The sequence below is a fragment of the Erpetoichthys calabaricus genome, chromosome 13, assembly GCF_900747795.2.
Source record: "Erpetoichthys calabaricus chromosome 13, fErpCal1.3, whole genome shotgun sequence".
In the NCBI taxonomy this organism is placed as follows: Eukaryota; Metazoa; Chordata; class Cladistia; order Polypteriformes; family Polypteridae; genus Erpetoichthys; species Erpetoichthys calabaricus.
The window spans coordinates 34,235,113-34,253,208 of NC_041406.2; the positions used below are offsets into that span (position 1 = coordinate 34,235,113).

General features: G+C 39.7%; 1 long non-coding RNA gene across 1 annotated transcript; it reads right to left on the reverse strand.

Moving 5' to 3' along the window:
• Window positions 1-13,637: 13,637 nt before the first annotated feature.
• LOC114663882 (uncharacterized) lies at window positions 13,638-16,284 on the reverse strand. Its single transcript, XR_003718167.2, has 4 exons — window positions 16,247-16,284; window positions 16,042-16,065; window positions 15,165-15,209; window positions 13,638-13,673 (listed from the first exon to the last, which is right to left on the reverse strand). It is a non-coding gene; the product is annotated as an uncharacterized LOC114663882 (long non-coding RNA).
• Window positions 16,285-18,096: the final 1,812 nt, after the last annotated feature.

Consider the following 18,096-nt stretch of genomic DNA (forward strand, 5'->3'; position numbering starts at 1 on the left):
AAAACCTGCAGCCACTGCGGTCCTCCAGGACCGGTGATTGAGGACCCGTTTTAGGGGATTTTATTTTAGTTTTTTTTTTTTATGGAAATTTAACAATAGGCCTTCAGAATTTCATTTGGTAATAAGAAGTCAACAGGTGGACCACTTTAATACGGGCTTCTGTAAGGCTGGTTATGTAGGAGTTCAACAGTGCTTAAAAAAATATAAAGGATGACGGAAAACAACTGGGAATTGGCCAGTTCTAGAAACACGAAATCACTGGTCGGTATCGGCCCTAAAAACCTGAGCGGCCGACACCAGGTAAACAAAAAAATAATAGTTACCTGTGAAAAACCCACCCAGACACGAGGGGGTCATGCAAACTCCAACTGGGGAGAGAGACTGAAGGCCTGCACAGTAAGACCTTTGAAATGGAAATACCGCCCTTCTAATACTTTATTAGTTATATACTTCAATTTTTAAATACAACGTTGACAACACATTTTCAGAGAACAGAGGTCTTCAACGACTGCTCTGTAAACCTGGACCGTGCAGTTCACCTCCAGCCACACTTGGATTAGATGTGGTGGCTCTTGTTTCCAGTGCCCACTATGTGAGTTTTATTTTATTTAGTCCTCTTCATTTCTTGTGCTTTTCTCTATTACATTAGCAGGTGTTTCTTGATGTTTACCCTCCTACTCCTGTAGGATAAGGTTACGCTCCCACCTGGTGTTTTTGAGGAGCCTTCAGTGCAGAGGTGTTTGATGACGGATCGTCATTTTCCATTAACGTCAGGTGAAGTGTTCAGTTCTGTTTCCTGCTCAGGAAATCTTTCATTAATGTGTGAGACGAGCAAAGGCAAGGTATTTGGTTTGGAAGTTCACCTCTGTGTTGATGTGGTCCTTTCAGTTTCTGGTAGGACAGACGCTGGTGCTCATGTTCACATCTTCATGGTGTCTCCTGCCATATACTGCCACTCGTTTGCAGGTTCTTGGCACTGGACGTAGAATCTCCAGCAAGATCTGCTCCTCGACTTGACGATCCAATTAGTGGATGAGGTGTGTGGATCTTGTTAGATGAAAGAAACTTCAACTTTCCCATCACTCTTTACTTTCACTCCTGTTATTGAGTTTTCCACTTTATTGAAAAATGACTTTTTATATTGGGTGTTGCAGAATATTTTTCTTCTGATGCTGTTAATTGAGCTTGTAAACAGTCAAAAGTCAAATGCCTTGTCCTTTAATTGCATTCTCATAATAATAAAAAGTTAGTTTATAGTCTGCTTTCACTGATTAGCTTTTTATTATTTACTGTTTTTGGCTTACGCCTTTATCCAAGAGGACTTACAACACTTGGGAGGTACAATTGATTACATTTCTTATGTCTCACACAGCAGGATTTGAACCCCCAACCTCGGGGTCTGAAGTCCAGCGCCTTACCCAGTAACTACACGGCCTGCCTGAGTGTCAGACCAGCCTTCTACAAACATAAGCAGAGTGTGGAGCGGAGTTTCGGCGGTTATTTCATTTTGTGACAATTTCCCACCTGTATGTTTTTGCCCTCTCTGAGTATCAGTAGTATACAAATATCAAACTCGGGATAAGTCAATGCACTATAATGCAGTATACAGTAAGGAAAAAGACAAATAACTCGGGCACAAGTCTGAGTTTGAAGTAATGGCTTATTTGTTGCATTTCAGCAATCGCACAGAATCAGAACTGTAGTTTTCAAAGAGCAGTATTGTGGTGTTAATATTATAAATATTTTAAATAAGTAGATCATTTTATTGTTTGACAATGTCACTTTACACAAGCCTGGCTGTTTACAATGCATAGATTCTTTAAAAAAAAAAGTTACATATGAGTAGCATAGTTCTAAAACACGTACGTTCCTGCCACTTACGTTTAATTAAATATGCTGTTTAGAAAAAATATATTAAAAAAATTTGAATTTTCCCATTATTCCGTCACTGTTGTTTTTTTTCCGGACCATTTCGTCGAAACAGTTGAGGCTGTAGCGTAAAAGTTTAACTTGCGGTTTGACATGAAAATCAGCAGGTATCCTCCAGTTCCACATTTTCTGTACCTTGAATGAGTGGAAAGAAATAATTAGGACAGGAGTTTAGCATTCAGAGAGTGGAGAAGGGCACCGCTGGACACGTCAACCCGTGAAAATCAACGTACGGGGGGCTTGGGGACCCTGGGGGATCAAACACACTGTCTGTCTGATAGGCACAAATGGATTGACTGCAGTGTATTTACCCCTAGGAGGACATGAGGATTTTTTTTTTAATATTATAAAATAACAACCCAAAAAAACGAAAGAAAAGTTCAAACTTTGCCAAAGAGATAAAGAGCCGTTGCAGTGGCAGCGAGGCACTATAAAGATGTATTGCCGTACTGTAGGTATGAAGGAGCCCCAGTAGTGAGTTTGCGCTCGTCTGCTAAATAATTTGTTGGCTGAAGTTCTCAATGGTTTAAAAATCTGCAACACGCAGTATTAGTTCTAGCACATTCCTGTCATGTCTACTGTATTGTCTGTTCTTCACCTGCTCGAGTTTCTAGTAAAGGCAGATCAGGAAGTTCATCCCCAGCTGATGATCGAACCACAGCCGCCGCCTTTTAATGTGCTGGTGGCCATATTGTGTTTTTAGTTCAAAATAAACCACTTCTACAAGAATTATACCTGCAGTGCACTTCCTAAAGCTCTCTCTTCACCTTCCTATCTCCTCCCTCGTGCACACTTCTCCAAAGCTGATAGCCGGCACAGTAAACCTGGGATTTATTATCTCTTTAAACTCGGCCCCCTTCAGGGTCACCTATTCACCTCCCTAAAGTCTAAAGCCTCTAAACGTTTCCTTTCCTTTGCTGTCTTGTTGTACGTCATTAACGTCCACCCTCTAGTAAGTATTTCATAACCCTGCTCTCTCAATAGGCGGCCGGACAGCCCGGAGTGTTTCCTCCTTGGCAGTGTACAGGAATTCGGGTCTTGGGGAATCTGTTTAACAGTTCAGGACTTCTGAAGACCCGGTCTTTACAAGCACATTTTAATTTCTTTTTCTATTTACAACTCTGATCCGTGCTCAGGGCATGTGGGGTTTCACTGACTGCCCAAACCCCCCACCCACCAAATCCCACATTCTGCTCTCTGTTTCCCAAGAAAAATTCCTGTGCCTCTGATTTCCCTTTGGTCCAGAGACCTTTCTCCTCTCTCTTCACCCCTCTCACAGGACACAGTTTTTTCTAACGTAAGGTTTTGTTCAGCACACCATTTAAGAATTCCTCACAGACTTTCTCCTACTCCCCAGAATCGGGTGGTATCTGACAGACCTCCCTGCAGACCCTCTTTGTCAATTATGTGCCCTTGGTTTACCTGGCACCGTCCTCCTGTCTCTTCCTTTTGGATACACGTCGGTCACCTACTGTTTTCCTTTCTGATTTTCTGTATTCCCCTGCTGCCTCAAAACGTTCTTCTTTTAGACCTTTCTATCCTCCCACTTAAACTCCCTGAATGTAAGCTGTTTTGTTTGGGTAGCCTGGTAGCCAAATGAATTATTCCCTCCCGACAGAGCTCCTTCGATCACTTCAAACATTTGGAGTTGTCTGCAGCACGCTTTAATGGTGCTTCCAGTGATGTAATCGAAACCTGGTCTGCGGCTGCGCAGTTGTGTAAAGCTCGGTTTGTAATGCCTTTACTTTGTCTTTCTGTGACACAATGAGTGTGGCCTGAGCTGCTACAGTGCCCTTGGCAAAGGTCATTTATTTATTTTATTTACTGTGATGGCAGTATTAATGCAGAAAAGTACATGGAGATTGGAGAGCAACATATGCTGCCTTCAACATGATTTCTGTCCCAGGGGTGTCCATGCATTTTTCAACAGGACAATGCAAAACCACATTCTGCACACATTACAGAGGCACGGCTATAGAAGAAGAGGGTACAGGTACTGGCCTGGCCTGCCTACAGTCCTCACCTGTTCCTAATAGAGAATGTGTGAAGAATTTTGAAACTAAAAACATGACAAAGATGAGCCTTAAGATGTGTGTGTTTGTTGGAAGAATGGCACAAAATAACACCAGATGCACGTCATCACTTGGTATCCGCAGTGCCAAAACATCTTTTAAATGTTGTGAGAAGGAATGGCGACAGTACAAAGTGGTGAATGCTTTACTGTCCCAACTTTTTTTGGAATGTGTTGCAGGCCTGAAATGTAGGAATTAATGTATATTAACAAATTAAATGAAGTTGACCAGACAAAACATGAAATATTTTGGGTTCATACTGTCTCCAATGAAGAAAAAGTCAAAGTAAATTTAAGAATCACTGCATTTTTTTTTTTGCATTGTCCTTTCTCTGTCAAATTATTTTTCTTTTATATAGCAATTTACATTGAGAACAGTAGTTTGCATTTTATGTACATAAACGTTAGTATGTCTACTGAAAAATTAATAAAATACTGTATATGCTGATAGTGCCTATAAAAACCCCTTGGACATTTTCACATTTTATTGGTATACAGCATTGAATCTTGGTGGAATTAATTTGGCCTTTTTGACGCTGATAACTGATAAAGCTTCAGCAGTTTTGCAAAGAAGAAATTATTGGAAGGTTACTTGTGACAAAATTAAATGTAATCCAACTTGTCATCTATGCTGCAGTGTAATGCATGCATACATTTCATTTAAGCATGGTTTTATTATATCATATTTAAAACATATCAACCAAATGAATGATTGCTCTTTACTATGGTGTGCAATTTCTGTGACAGTTTAAAATGTAACACTGTACTTTAATTCATGTCCATAGATCTTGTGTCATAAGTAAAAGCAAAGCAAACATAGTGGATTTCGGTTAGTGGCTGCTCTGAGTGTACAGTGATCCCTCGCTATATCGCGCTTCGCCTTTCGTGGCTTCACTCCATCGCGGATTTTATATGTAAGCATATTTAAATATATATCGTGGATTTTTTGCTGGTTCGCGGATTTCTGCGGACAATGGGTCTTTTAATTTCTGGTACATGCTTCCTCAATTGGTTTGCCCAGTTGATTTCATACAAGGGACGCTATTGGCAGATGGCTGAGAAGCTACCCAGCTTACTTTTCTCTCTCTCTTGCGCTGACTTTCTCTGATCCTGACGTAGGCGGTGTGAGCAGGGGGGCTGTTCGCACACCTAGACGATACGGACGCTCGTCTAAAAATGCTGAAAGATTATCTTCACTTTGCTCCCTTCTGTGCTGCTGCTTCCTTTAAGCGACATGCTGCACGGTGCTTCGCATACTTAAAAGCACGAAGGGCACGTATTGATTTTTGGTTGTTTGTTTTTATCTCTCTCTCTCTCTGCTCCTGACAGAGGGGGTGTGAGCTGCCGCCTTCAACAGCTTTGTGCCGCGGTGCTTCGCATACTTAAAAGCCAAACAGCCCTATTGATTTGTTTGCTATTCTCTATCTCTCTGACATGATCTGCTCCTGACGCGCACTCCTTTGAAGAGGAAGATATGTTTGCATTCTTTTAATTGTGAGACAGAACTGTCATCTCTGTCTTGTCATGGAGCACAGTTTAAACTTTTGAAAGAGAGACAAATGTTTGTTTGCAGTGTTTGAATAACGTTCCTGTCTCTCTACAACCTCCTGTGTTTCTGCGCAAATCTGTGACCCAAGCATGACAATATAAAAATAACCATATAAACATATGGTTTCTACTTCGCGGATGGCTCTGGAACGCAACCCCCGCGATGGAGGAGGGATTACTGTACTGCATTTCGATTCATGACCACACATTAATCAAGTAACAAGGGGGCTCTGCCCCCTGCTCATTTCGCTCGCCTACCCCTGGCGTTGGGTATCCTGAAATACATTAGTCGAGCTCGTTCGTTTTGGAGCCGTGCCCGCGGCATTTCAGACGCGCGTTGTAGGCGCCTGCGTTCATTGATCTTATCCAGGTGGGCTCGTGTTTGTATCGTTCAGCTGTATTGTGTTTGAATTTGGTGTAAAGCGTTCAGCGGTTTGTACAATCCCAAGCAGCACATTATTCCTAACTTCACTCTGCAGTAGTGCCACTCACAATATGGCGGTGACGCCTGCGCCTTCACTCCGCAGTAGTGCCACTCACATTATGGCAGTGACGCCTGCGCCTTCCGTACTATCTTTGTGGACCTGTGGGGCCCTCCATAGCCTCTCACGTTTGACTCTGGGGTGCAGCGCAGAATCCTCTTTTGTGTGTGGCTGTGTCGTTAGTCGTTAGCTATGGGCACGTTGTTGCTTCATTTCTCATTCATGTTAGTTGAGCTCTTTCGTTCTTGCGCCGTGACTCCTTCGTTCGCGGTGGATAAAACTTCGCTTGCGGTTTATGAGACGCACGCTGTACGCGCCTGCGCAATACGTCTCATGGTCCCATCGCCGTGTACCTGCGTCCATATCCGGTTTATTCTCAGTTAGTAATATGGATAATGTAGACCACTTTAGAGAGATCTATTTTCACTTTCACCTTAAGGAGTCTTTTTCTGTTGATTAGTGTCCAAAAGGCCGAAGTAAATCCACTTGTATTCAGCATAGTATGTTTAATAGGGAATGTATTTGTTACCACAGAAAACTGCATTTTGGGCGTGAATGTATACGAGGATTCGAGTAAGTTTTGTCATTGTTAGAATAATGGAGTTGACCTGTTCACACAAGATTAACAGAAGCAGTTTCCACTGAAGTACAGCACACAATGGAAGAGTGGCCTAAAATGAGCCATCTAGAGAAAGAAGCACCTACCTTTGAAGAACATGTCAGCATACGCAAATAAGAGCTTCTACGGTTGAAACCTGTTTAACTCTAGAGAGAGGTCATGGAAAACCAAGAGGAATCTTGCATTCCTCCCCTCTCATTTATTGTCAAACACACAGGATCCTATTATTAGCAAAGAAGAGCAGGCAGTCCGAGTTATTTTGGCTAACCTTAGTAGAAGAGACCTCAGGAGTGCAGTAGCTATAGGAGCCGTTGGAGAGCACTTTGACTTGTTGAGGCTGATTTCTTTTTTCCGAGCTCATACTTAACTCTGATTAAACTGCGCTTATGGGAGTTGAACATACCGAGACTGTGCTAAAAAGGTCAGACACTTTATAGAAAAGAGAAAGGGAGACTTTTGGAAAACCTGTTTTGTTTCCCCATTTCCTTTTTTTATTCCTGTGTTATTGCATAATATAAGTTATTATGACAGTATATATCTTAGACTTTTATTCCAAACTGCAGTAACCTTTAGTAAAAGCATAAGAATCAATTTTTGGTATCTCACCTTCAGGACCCTGACCAGAGGTAAGGTCATGTTCATTACTGGGAACTGAAAAATGCAAGCAAAACCAGGAAAAACAAAAACAGGTATGAAAAAACACTCTGTGACGCAGGAGCAATGCAAATATACAGTACATGGCACAAACAAATAGTTCATTAAGTGCAATTAAAACATTTCTTTACTGCAGTATATGCTGGATGCAAAATTAAGAATAATGCTGCTTCAGAGTTGTGTCTTAATTATAAAACACCCACAGGCCTAAACATTGAAGCCTATTAGATGCATTGTTTTATAATACTGTTTTCTCTTGCAGACTTTTTGTCTCTTGCATAAAATTTACAATTCTTCTTTCTGTACAAAATTGAACAACTTAACACAACACCAAAATATAATTCATAGTGGCAACCATTACATTTAAATTCAATGCTTTAGCCGTTGATCAGAAGATGGCCAAGTAAGCAATATGGTTAAAACAGGCATTATTTGCATCTGAATCTACAACTGAGGGTCATTTTGGGTTAAACAGGTTGTTAGTGTTTATTCTGATAAAGAAAAGGACTTGATGTGTCTGAGGAGTAAAATCTCTCCACTATCCCTTCATTACTACACACTTCATTGTGTTGTAGATTTAATTACACTGGCCAACAACCATTTTGCTACTGGGATTCTTTCATCTGTACTTTAACAAATTTCACTTACTGACTCCAAATATGAAAACCGTTTTCATCCAGCACGTCCTGTTTTTAGTTATGATGTTCCAGGTCTTGGACAACTAGGGTGACTGGACAGTAAAGGTGATGCATTTTTCAGCATTTAAGAAATAAGTCTGGTCTCGAGAAAAAAAGAAGCCAAAATTAAGGAAGGTGTTTTTGTTGGCCCTGAAATCCGTGAACTGATGCTTGATGACGAGTTCAAAAGGAAACTGGAGCCAACTGAATCAGCACCCTCATTCGTGCAGGTTGTCTATAGAATTTTCTTGACAGTCACAGAGCAGAGAATTATACGGAGCTTGTGGAGAATATGCTGAAAGTATATTAGCTTACAGGAGCCAGAATGTCACTGAAGACGCATTTTTTACATTCTCATCTCGACTTTTTTCCACCAAATCTAAGCGATGTCAGAGATGAGCATGGGGAAAGATTTCATCAAGATATAAAGGTGATGGAAAACTGATAATCGGGGAAAATTCACTCCGAGCATGATGGGTGGCTCTGGTATTGTCTTCTGGTTTGTTTTCAGAATAAATACATCAAAACAATTTTGGTGGGACATAGTCCAAACTCCAGATATCGTGTTGATATATTCATATTCAAAAGTGTCAAAACATCAATGATGTGTATTTCAAAAACCTGACGTGCTAGCTTAATTCCGATTTCATATATGAAATCAGTGTAAAAAACTCTGAAGTTCCCAGTGGCAAACAAAAAATTTTTTGTAGACCAGTGTTATAAATGGACAAATCTGCCCATCAATCTACATCCACTTAATGATCCATAGTGACAAAATAAAAATATGCGTTCATAAAGGTTTGGACATTTCATAAAAATCAAAAACTGAAATCTCTCATTCATGTAAGTATTTAGACCCATAATTCAGTACTTTGCTGTCAACAGGGTTTCTACAATCACAGCTTTGAGTCTTCTTTGGTAAATCTCCACAAGCTTTGCAACCCTAAATATGGGAGTTCATTTCATTCTTCCATTAGATTGGATGGGAAGCAATTGTAAACTTCCAGCTTCAGGTCTCTCCACACATGTTCTGGGGGATTAAATCTGGGCTTTTTTGGACCACTCAAGGACAGTCAGAGATTTGTCACAAAGCCACCTCAGTGATGTATGCATCAAGTCATTGTCATTCTGAAAGGTTAATCATTGCCCCAGTCTGAGGTTGAATGTACGTTGTAGCAGGCTTTCTTCAAGGACCTCTCTGTATTTGGCTGAATTCATCCTTCCCTCTATCCTGACTAGTCTCCCTGTCCCTGAGATGCACCCCAATAGTTTGATGCTGCCACCACCATGCTTCACCATAAGGATGGTATAAGATAGGTGGTGAGAAGTGTCTGATCTACATCTTATATAGTGTTTACAGTTCTACCCAAAAAGTTCTCAAGAGTGGCTTCTTTCTAGCCTCTACTATGAACGGCTGCCTAATGAAGTGCTGCTGAGATGGTCATCCTTCCAACAGTTTCTCTCTGTTTCTGTGTTTCAAGTTCTATCCAAAGATTTCAGAGACCAGAACATCTTTCCTCATGCTCTTAAGAGTACTTTAAATGCTGTTGGGTAAACTGCAAGTGGGAGTTAGCCACTCTACCATAAACACCTGATTGGTGGAGTGCTGATGAGATGGTCATCTCTCCTAACAGATTCTTCCATCTCAGCAGAGGACTTCTGAAGCTCTGTTACAGTCACCATTGACTTCTTGGTAACCTCCCTGACAAAGTCCCTTCTTGCCAGGTCACTGAGTTTGATGGTTGTAAACTTCATCCATTTGACAATTATTGAGGCGTCTTTGCTCCTGGAAACACTCAAAGCTTTACAAATGGTTTTAAGTCCATGCCCTTGTCCTGATCTTTACCTCACCACAACTTGATCACAGAGAGCTCCTTGGACTTATGGCCATGTTTTTGTCTTGTTATGCAGTATGAATTGTGGACCTTATATACAGAGGTATGTCCCTTTCTAAATGATCTCCAATCACTTCAGTTTCCCCCAGGAGCACTCCAATCAAGTTCTCAACACAGCTCAGCACAATTTAAAGTGCCACAGCAAATGCTCTGAATGCTTACAGAAATGAGAGATTTCAGTTTTTAATTTTAATGAGAAGTAAAGCAAAATGACACTTTTTATTGGCTAACTAAAAAGATTACAATATGCAAGCTTTCGAGGCAACTCAGGCCCCTTCTTTAGGCAAGATGATTTTTTAATTCATTTGCAGAGATTTTTTTCACTTTGTTCTTGTGGGTTACCGAGTGTAGACTGATGGGGAAAAAAATGGCAAATTTATCCATTTAAAATTACATCTACAACAGAAAGCATACAAAAAGTTACGAGGTCTGAATACTTTCTGAATCCACTATATGTAATTGTATACTGTAACATTCAAATATTTCACTGTCCATAAACTAAGAAGTTAAAAGCCTTTTCTCAGCCTGAAAGGTCCCCTTTTGGCAACATCCAAGAATATTTTTATTCTGACTTTTCTAATCCTGGCTTGACAAGCTAGCACTTATACCTAAGTGCAGAGGGTTCTACATTTTGGTGTAGTGGGTATTATAGTGGGAAATCTCTTACTATAACCTGATAAAGTAAATAAAAGTTTTATATTTTCCATCCAAGAATTGCTCCCATTTTGTGTTGTCAATTTTATTTCAATTCAGTTCAACTTTATTGTCCCAAGGGAGAAATGTTTGTCTGCAGGTCTTTCACCGAGAGACTAAAGGCACTGTCACATTACACAACTTTTCCAGCAAATTTCAGTCCCACAATTTATATAGATAATGTTAGTGAGTTGAAGCAATCATCGCACATTTCCATGACTGTCACTTATATAGCCTAACATACGCAGTAATTCAGTCTGTGACTCGCCCCGATAAAATCAAACAGGTTTGATTTTTGCCTTATCTTGTAGGCTCTGGGACAGGCTCTGTGTGCAAAACTTAAAAGCCAACGAGCACTCATCCAGAAGTACAATTTTGCTGCACCTGTAAAGCCTTCATACAAGCTTTTACATTATTGGCTGTCACAAAAAGGAGAGAGCTCGCAATATTCTGGAAGTGTCTGTAAAGTTTCTCACCCCTGCAATCAAAAGTTGTATCATCTGAGATCCTCAGGCGACAAGATCCACAACCAGAGTCATCAGGTTTGAAATACCCTCCGAGTAGAAGTAATGTAATGTGACAATGGCTTGTGTCATCATATTAATAGCAGAGCAAACAAGCACCCAGCCATCAAACATAACTTTGTACAAATAATGTAAAGCAGTGAAAAATAATGCTTACAAATATCAGCTAATATATATTGCAAATAGAAGTTGTTATGCCTTGAGCAATAACTGACAAATAGTTATTCCTCTGGGTGTTTGTTAGAGTAAAACTTAACTTAAAAGATTAATGGCTTTTGGAATGAAGGTATGCTGTATTTAAAATGGTTGTGAACCCATGTTTTTGACAGTTTTGGCATCCCAGGATCAGTCCGTCAAAGCACTTGCCTATCAATGCCGCCCTTGCCACAATGCATCAAACCCTTATGACTCCTCCTACAGGTGCTGGGCCAACCAGAGCACAGTGAAACTTGGAAGGATGTGATTGGGTATAATGGCATGTCAGAGCTACAGTTGTAAGGTCGTTGGTGCCTGTCGCAGTGGGAATCTCTATACCCGGTGGTGGACACATGTGGTAAAGGGAGCTGTCAGGCAGAAGAAGGAGGACTTCAAAGCTTGTGGAACATCGGAAGCAGCTGACAACTATCAACGGGCCAAGCAGAGTGCAGCAATGGTAGTTGCAGAAGCAATACACTTTGGTGTGGCAGGAGATCAGTGAAGCCATGGTAAATTACTTTCAGACAGCCTCAAAACAGATTCTGGGAAACTGTCAGAAGGGATGAAGTGCCTCTAACCTGAACCTTTGGATATGTTGTAGTTGGGCAGTGGAAGGAACACTTCAAGGACCTCCTAAATCCTACTGATATGCCTTCCTTTGAGGAAGCAGAGCCAGAGGACTTTGAGGGAAATTGACTGGGGCACATGTTTTTAAAGGTATTAAAAAACAACTCCTTGATGGCAAGGGTCTAGGGGGGCTGGATGAGGTTTGCTCGGAGTTCCTGAAGGCTCTGGACATTGCTGGGTTGTCTTGGCTGACATGCCTTTTCAACACTGCATGCAGTTTCGGGACAAGGCTTCTGGACTGATGAATTGGGGTGTTGGTCTCCATCTTTAAGAAATGGAGACCACAGTATGTGTTCCAACTTCAGGTGGCTCACACTCCTCAGCCTCCCTGGGAATGTCTATGCCAGGGTTCTGGAAAAGAAGGTTCAGCTGTTTTTCAAAGCTTTGGATTCAGGAGGGACAATGAGGATTTTGTCACAGTCATGTGACACTGGACCAGCCTTTATCCTCACAAGGATTTTGGAGGGTTCACAGGAATAATCCCAACCAGCCTGCACATGTTTTGTGGACTTGGAAAAGGCACATAAAACAACATCAAGAGCACAGGGTACCAGGTCTACTGTTGAAGGCTATTCAGGCCCTATTCAAACAGAGAGAAATCTTGGTTCAGATTGCCAGCATAAGACTTGATCCTGGTGGGCGTGAGACTTTGGCAGGGCTGCCCTGTTGCTGATTCAATTCATAACTTTTGTGGATAGAATTTCTAGGTGTAGCCAGGGAGTGGACGCTGTCCAGTTTGGTGACCTAATGATTACATCTTTGCTTTTTGTTGGCGTGGTCTGCAGCCAGAATGAAGATCAGCACCTCTGACCAAGTCTGAAGTCATGGTTCTCACCTGGAAAAGTGTGGAATGCCCCATCCATTTTGAGGATGACGTGTTCACACGTGAGGGAAAAAGGATAAACAGGCAAATCGGCACAGTAATGCAGACTTTTCACTGGTCAGTCATGGTGAAAAAAGACATGATCCAAAAGGCAAAGCACTTTTGCCCGTTGTTCTACTTTCTTGCTCTCACCTATTGAGAACTAGGAGGAGGTGGCAGGGAAAAGAGTCATTGAGGCATCTTTGCTTAGACTACTGCCTTTGCAATCCAGACAGGACAAGCTGCAGAAACTGGATTGATGGATGGTTGGATGTGAACTTGATGGCAAGAACTAGAATTGTGAATGTCATGGTTTAATCTTGTCTAAGATGAATGCACTCCGCTTTGTGCAATTCTGTTTATTAAACTGATGTGTCGGATTTGACTGTTCACCCTTGTTATTTTACTGCCCCATTTTGTAATTTCTTTTATCCTGTTTACCGGCTCACAAAATGCACACAACATGATTAATCTCTCATTAAACTTACCAGCAGACTCCGCCTTAGGCACAACGCTGGTCTGACTCACATTTACTAGAGTTTAAAAGAAAACAATAAATATTATAATCACATATTCAATTCCACATTTTTATATTTTGCATTATTTTATTTACTTTTGTAAGAACATATACAGCTCTTTTATCTAGACACTATACTTTAATTTGACACACATTTATACTATGCAGTGTAAACTAGTGATACATAAGCAATAGGAATAACAGTGAAATATACTAAAAATTAATAAAATATACAAAAATATTAAAAAAAACAAACAGGTGGCTATACTGCTGCGTTGAAGCTTCTTTCTCAAATTATGAATAATTATGCAATAATATGAACATATCTGGCCTGTTTGACTTACCTGGGGCTTGGGTCTTTTCAGGTGGACCAGCTGTAGCTGAAAGTAACAACATATTGAAACATATTGAAATCTATAATACATAAATATATATGTCAGTTTATCTATACACTGGTGTTGAATGGACTGTCTAAATGTGCTTTTCCTCAGCGGGACTTCAGTTTTATTCTCAAAGACTTACAAATACAATCTGCAGTTGCAACACATGCCAGAAGATGTTGGATGTATAAAGATCTCGCACTACTGGACTCATACAGCCTTATCTGCAGTGGCAGCACTAAGCTAGTTGTTAGTAGACAAAGAACACAGAAATGAGGACTGGAACAATACATACAGTATTTGCATTTTTCAAAGTATAATGACTGAGATAATGGCTCATGTAGGTAATGCCTGGCCTCTGAAATCACTCCATAGTAACAGGCCATTTACTTTTAGTTTGTCTCCTCATTAAAAAGACATTATACAAACACAACCAAATTTTAAACACACTGTAATCTACATGTTTTTCTTCCATATAACTGAAGTCCAATCAACACTAAATGTTTTATTTAACTATTACTTTGCCTAAAAATCACCCATATGTTCTCTTACTAAAGAACTGGCTTCAGCTCCTCTACCCTTATCTGCTTATGACACTGTAATCAGAATTTTACTGCTTTGAGAGTTTTCACATCAACAGAAGAACATGTAGACTTGGTATTCCTGGTGTGTGTGGATGTAAGGGCATATATTCATATATAAATAGAAAGTCAGAAAGAGATAAATATGTAAATATATACTTTGTGTGGGTATTTAGTGTACTGTATATATTATATACATACACAGGAGGGTATGTCAGAATGTATCTGTATAAACTCTTCATACTGTTGTTTACAGTGGTAGTTGTGCCTACATGAGTGAGCACCGGCCAGTAAACCAACTGCATTTCATAATCACCATACTGACATATTCTTAGAGGCAGACTAAGCTCCTGGTGGCTTTTTCCAAGGGTGTTTCTTATATGTACAGATGTTTGGATCAATGCTATTGGCCTTTTCAGCCAAAGACATAAAACTCTTCAACCAAATGCAATCCTAATCCTGTGCAATTCATGTTAGTACGAGCAGTTTTATAGTAACTGGAAAGTTTTGAGCAACTCATACCTTAGTCTAATGAACTGTAATAAAGAGATCACCGATTCTAAACATATGCCCACTCAGTTCTATGCCACGCTGTAGGCCATAGGCAATGACAAGTGATCTCATGTTCTAAAGTGCAGGATTAATAAAAAATCCAGAAAAAAAAATCAGGATAAAGGTTCTGCCCACAGTTCCACAGAAGAAGACCACCGTGGAGGACAATCTTAACAGACTATAAATGAATTTCTAAAAAACACAAAATCTAATAGGAAAATGGAAATTATAAGGTGAACACAAAAGCTAATGTTATCCTTAGGCTTTCTGTTCTCAGAGCTGAGAAATAATATCCACTTTTCTGATTTTTTAGTAAATCTTCCTTTGGTAGGAGCAAAATGTTTTTGTGCTTCCTTACCTGTCAACATTGTCTGGGCGATAGCACCATGTGAATCCCCTGTAGCTAATGACAGAACAGCAGCAACAAGAGGAAATATTTAAGTACACAATTTACCGTATAATATGCTTCTGGTAATACAAAGGCTCTTTGAAGTCTGCAAGATATTTTGTCCGTTTATAAGACTGCTTTCATATTAAATTTTAAATAATATAAATTTGATTTCTTTACATTCATTCTCTTTAAACTACTTATTACTACATATGGATGCAGAGGGCCACAAGCTTCTGGCACATAACAAAAAAACACCTTGGACAGGGTCACCAAGCGATTGCAAGACATACAGTGTCTTCAGAAAGCATTCAGACTCCTTCACTTTTTTCACATCTTTCTATGCTGAAGCTAAAACCATTTACAGTAAACTCATTTCTCCCCCCATCAGACAACAGTCAATATACCAGAATGACAAAGCAAAAACAGTATTTTAGAAATGTTTGCAAATTTATAAAAAATAAAAAACTGAAATATCACATGGACACTTTACTCAGTACAGGAGCAATGACTGCAAGGAGAAAAAAAAAAAGTTCTACATATTGGTGTAAGTCCATCACAGGCCACACACTAGCACTCTTGCTGGGTCCAATTTACAGTCCCCAAAAACACAAGACTTTGGGCTGTGGGATGGGGAATTGGTGCACTCTAACATGGGGAGAACATGCAAATTCCACAGACAACGACCAGGCACAGGATTTGTTTTCAGGATCAGTAAGGGTGCAGCAAAAACCACCAAGTGACTGTGCCACATTAAAGCCCTGTTTCAAATGCACAGTACCGGCCCCTGCTCCAGTTACAACAGAGTTACAGAATTGATTAAAAATGTAACTTATCAACAACTTACCTGGGGTTGCTGTGTATGAAGCACCTTCAGAAGTAGCACCCGTGCATACAAATAAAATAAAATCATCAATGACAACAATATATCAGACAGGATACATATAAGTGGTAGACTTTGTCACTCATAAAACTGCTTAAAATGTTTTCTGCTTTCTGGATAGACAAAACTTTGCAAACATACTTCTGACAGATTTACTATGGCAACTCACCTGTGGAATCTGTTGAAGTAGTAACTACCACAGGGTCTGCACATAAAACAAATATCAGTTTATTAAAGAAATATTCTAGCAATTAATAATTGACCTTCTAAAACAGCACTGCTAGTTGTTGTGATGTAAGATTTTGCATATAATGTGATAAATATTTTGTATGTCTTTATTTGTAATTTAGGTAAAGCAATGTAATTTAGTGTTACATTAGTGAGAAGTATTCATGTTTACCCCCCTTTAGGAATGGGTCTCTGAATTTTACGACAGAGTTGGGGGAAGTGCTTTTACACAAATGTTTCTCTGCTGAAGTCTTTCAACCCCCGCAAGAAAGCCAGGTTGTCTAACTGCTAAGCTGTACTTTAACATATGGTTTGGGTGCAGGTGTTAAGATGTTCTATTTCCTACCTTTCAAAGACCCAAGAGGACATTGGGAAAAAGATCTCTTAATCAATCAATATATCAGAAAAGGAGTGGAAGGTAGCAATGCAGAGAATTCACTTGAGCTCCATATGTGCAAAGCATAGAATTATTCAACTAAAAATTGTATATCGAGCTCATCTGTCTCACTTAAAACTGTCCAAAATGTTTCCAGGGCAAGATCCAACCTGCGAACGCTGCAACCAAGCTCCTGCCTCACTGGGTGACATGTTTTGGGCCTGCACCAAACTAACATCATTTTGGACCAGAATTTTTAAGTGCCTTTCAGACAGCCTTGGGGGCACAATCCCTCCTAACCCATTAACAGCTCTGTTCGGTGTTCTTCCAGACGGACTTGAAGTGGAGAAGGACAAGCAAACGGTGATTGCATTCACAACACTTGTGGCACGCAAAGTTATTTTGTTAAATTGGAAGATTCCTAACTCTCCTCTGATAAGTCAGTGGGAAACCGATGTTTTATATTATTTGAAATTAGAAAAAATCAAATGGATCTGTACAGAATTTTTTCAAAACCTGGCAGGATCTAATCAATAATATTTCAGAATAAGAGAAATAATTAGCCTATTACCGCTTTATTTCCCTTCTCCATTATTTTTTTTTCTTATTTTATTTACCTATATATATTTCTTCCTTTCTTTTGTTTATTTTTGCCCTATTAAAAAGCCCTAAGCAATTCTCCTTTGGCTAAGCTCTCCTTCTCAAGGGCGGGGTTTGATTTATCTTTAATTCTTTTTTGTTATGAATTAATCTATATTGTATGGAATGATTACAATAAAATTAATTAAAAAAAAAGATGTTCTATTTCCTCATTGGTCTTTAGCATGGCTCTTTGGAATTGACTTCTATCAGAAGCTTTTAACTACCATGATGTCCTATTGGCTGTAGGGGTTGGACAGAGAATCTATAAATCTGCTTGTTCAACCACATTCTCTCTCTCTTACTAACCAACATATGATGAAGAAGTATCTCTCTTACTAACCTCTGATCATGAAGACCAAACTGATGAACTGAATGGACAACACAATGGAGACCACAGCTTGGCAGCCATATTTGAACAGGCTTGCAGCCTATTCTGAAGAAAGCTGAGCACCAATGATGCCTTAACTAGAGACATTTTAAATAACTACAAGTCTGTGTGCTGCCTGAAACTACACATCACCATTTAGTCAGGTTGTATGGTTGCCAATATTCAAATGTACTTTGCATATTGTTATTATTTATGAATATTATCAATAATATATTGTTTTATGCGTAACTTAACTCCTGCTTGTCTTTTTACTACACCTAATTGCCTGAGGTTATAGATATAGAAGGGAAGGTGGGGATAAGTTATATACTGTAATACCTTATAAACAGTGGTAAGTCTGCAGGATTAGGCATTCTGACAAAGGCTACTTATTAATAATAAAAAT